This window comes from Capra hircus, chromosome 7, assembly GCF_001704415.2.
Source record: "Capra hircus breed San Clemente chromosome 7, ASM170441v1, whole genome shotgun sequence".
NCBI classification, from domain to species: Eukaryota; Metazoa; Chordata; class Mammalia; order Artiodactyla; family Bovidae; genus Capra; species Capra hircus.
In genome coordinates, this window is record NC_030814.1 from 5454646 (window position 1) to 5458261 (window position 3616).

The window sequence follows — 3616 nt, forward strand, 5'->3', positions numbered from 1 at the left end:
CCCTGGTGACTCCAATGGTAAAGAATCTGCCTACAATGCAGGAGACTCGGGTTCAATCCCTGGGTCAGGAAGATCCCCTGGAGAAAGGAATGGCAACCCACTCCAGTTTTCTTGCCTGGAGAATTCCATGGATAGAGAAGCCCAGTGGGCTACAGTCCATGAGGTCACAAAGAGTCAGACACGTCTGAGCAACTAACACTTTCACACTTTCAACCAAGAAAGAAATTTTTCTCTAAGCCTCATGGATGTACGGATATTTTAAATTTAACTTATTCTTTTCTAGTCATAATTGTTGCAAGAAACAGCAGAGACATGGAATAACTGAAAATGGGTGAATTTTGTCACTGCTAACTAAAAGGAGAAATAGTAGGATAAAACAGTAAAATAGTTTCATCATATTTAAGCAATTTTTGTTCTCTTTTTTATTGCATCTGTTTTAATATATTAATAATAAGTATATCAATACTTTAGGGGCTTCCCTGGTGGCTCAGAGGTTAAAGCGTCTGACTCCAATGCAGGAGACCTGGGTTCAATCCCTGGGTTGGGAAGATCCCCTGGAGAAGGAAATGGCAACCCACTCCAGTATTCTTGCCTGGAGAATCTCATGGACAGAGGAGCCTGGTAGGCTACAGTCCACCAGGTCGCAAAGAGTCAGACACGACTGAGCAACTTCACTTTATATCAATACTTTGCATTAGTTATTTTGTACAAGGTAGTAAGTCATATGTGCATGCTCAGTCATGTCTGATTCTCTGATTCTTTGCGACCCCATGGACTGTATGTAGCCCACCAGGCTCCTCGTCCATGGGATTTTTCAGACAAGAATGCTGGAGTGGGTTGCCCTTCCCTCCTTCGGGGATCTTCCCGACCCAGGGATCAAACCCCCATCTCCTTCAGGTCCTGCATTGGCAAGCAGATTCTTTACCACTGGGCCACCTGGGAAGCCCAGTTAGTCATATATTTAAGATTAAATTATTCTAAACTTTAATGTAAGAAAGTTCTAAGTTAAACAGATTACCTTAAGGAAAAACACTTATTTGTTCAATAAACACACAACTATTGATTACCGGTACTCTCTGGGCCCTCGGAAACTCATATCATGATAGAATGAAAGTAAGGAAATAAAAAATATTTAGAGATAAAATATTTTTAATGCTTGTTTTGCCTTTTTATTTGTGTTTTTAATTATTTTGCTAAACTAAGGATGAAGGAGAATGATTAAGTTCTATATATATAGGAAGATAAAATGGAGTTCAAGTACATATAAAGGAGATTTGGAGAAAAATAAATTAGAAACAAAAAGTTAATAATGTGAGCATATTGTATGCTAGTAATATGAGCATTCAGAAAGCTTACACCTAAAGGCTTCTCTTTTGTCTGGAAAGTAAGAGTAAGTAAAATCACCTAGTGTAGTTGAGGCTCTGTGATGAGAACATTTCTTGTATTTCTTTTCGCCAATACGTAGTCAATTAAAAAAAGTCAAAGCTTTCTAAAGGAGACACCGATATCAAGCTTTAATTCATCGATAGCCGATTAAACTGTTTAAGAATAATAATTTTCCTACGCTTATTTCAGAAATACTAGCAGCTAATTATAATTCTTCTACAATGTTGGGTAAAAACTGCTTAGCAACTTATTTAAGATTTATAAATTCACAGGTATTTTTTTTTTAGTTTTTTATTTTTTAAATTTTAAAATATTTAATTCTTACATGCGTTCCCAAACATGAACCCCCCTCCCACCTCCCTCCCCATAACATCTCTCTGGGTCATCCCCATGCACCAGCCCCAAGCATGCTGCACCCTGCGTCAGACATAGACTGGCGATTCAATTCTTACATGATAGTATACATGTTAGAATGCCATTCTCCCAAATCATCCCACCCTCTCCCTCTCCCTCTGAGTCCAAAAGTCCGTTATACACATCTGTGTCTTTTTTCCTGTCTTGCATACAGGGTTGTCATTGCCATCTTCCTAAATTCCATATATATGTGTTAGTATACTGTACTGGTGTTTTTCTTTCTGGCTTACTTCACTCTGTATAATAGGCTCCAGTTTCATCCATCTCATCAGAACTGATTCAAATGAATTCTTTTTTATGGCTGAGTAATACTCCATTGTGTATATGTACCACAGCTTTCTTATCCATTCATCTGCTGATGGACATCTAGGTTGTTTCCATGTCCTGGCTATTATAAACAGTGCTGCGATGAACATTGGGGTACATGTGTCTCTTTCAATTCTGGTTTCCTCGGTGTGTATGTCCAGAAGTGGGATTGCTGGGTCATAAGGTAGTTCTATTTGCAATTTTTTAAGGAATCTCCACACTGTTCTCCATAGTGGCTGTACTAGTTTGCATTCCCACCAACAGTGTAGGAGGGTTTCCTTTTCTCCACACCCTCTCCAGCATTTATTGCTTGCAGATTTTTGGGTCGCAGCCATTCTGACTGGTGTGAAGTGGTACCTCATTGTGGTTTTGATTTGCATTACTCTAATAATGAGTGATGTTGAGCATCTTTTCATGTGTTTGTTAGCCATCCGTATGTCTTCTTTGGAGAAATGTCTATTTAGTTCTTTGGCCCATTTTTTGATTGGGTCGTTTATTTTTCTGGAATTGAGCTGCAGAAGTTGCTTGTATATTTTTGAGATTAGTTGTTTGTCAGTTGCTTCATTTGCTATTATTTTCTCCCATTCAGAAGGCTGTCTTTTCACCTTGCTTATATTTTCCTTTGTTGTGCAGAAGCTTTTAATTTTAATTAGATCCCATTTGTTTATTTTTGCTTTTATTTCCAGAATTCTGGGAGGTGGATCATAGAGGATCCTGCTGTGATTTATGTCTGAGAGTGTTTTGCCTATGTTCTCCTCTAGGAGTTTTATAGTTTCTGATCTTACATTTAGATCTTTAATCCATTTTGAGTTTATTTTTGTGTGCGGTGTTAGAAAGTGATCTAGTTTCATTCTTTTACAAGTGGTTGACCAGTTTTCCCAGCACCACTTGTTAAAGAGATTGTCTTTACTCCATTGTATATTCTTGCCTCCTTTGTCAAAGATAAGGTGTCCATATGTGTGTGGATTTATCTCTGGGCTTTCTATTTTGTTCCATTGATCTATATGTCTGTCTTTGTGCCAGTACCATACTGTCTTGATGACTGTGGCTTTGTAGTAGAGCCTGAAGTCAGGCAAGTTGATTCCTCCAGTTCCATTCTTCTTTCTCAAGATTGCTTTGGCTATTCGAGGTTTTTTGTATTTCCATACAAATCTTGAAATTATTTGTTCTAGTTCTGTGAAAAATGTGGCTGGTAGCTTGATAGGGATTGCATTGAATTTGTAAATTGCTTTGGGTAGTATACTCATTTTCACTATATTGATTCTTCCGATCCATGAACATGGTATATTTCTCTATCTATTAGTGTCCTCTTTGATTTCTTTCATCAGTGTTTTATAGTTTTCTATATATAGGTCTTTAGTTTCTTTTGGTAGATATATTCCTAAGTATTTTATTCTTTTCGTTGCAATGGTGAATGGAATTGTTTCCTTAATTTCTTTTTCTACTTTCTCATTATTCGTGTATAGGAATGCAAGGGATTTCTGTGTGTTGATTTTATATCCTGCAACTT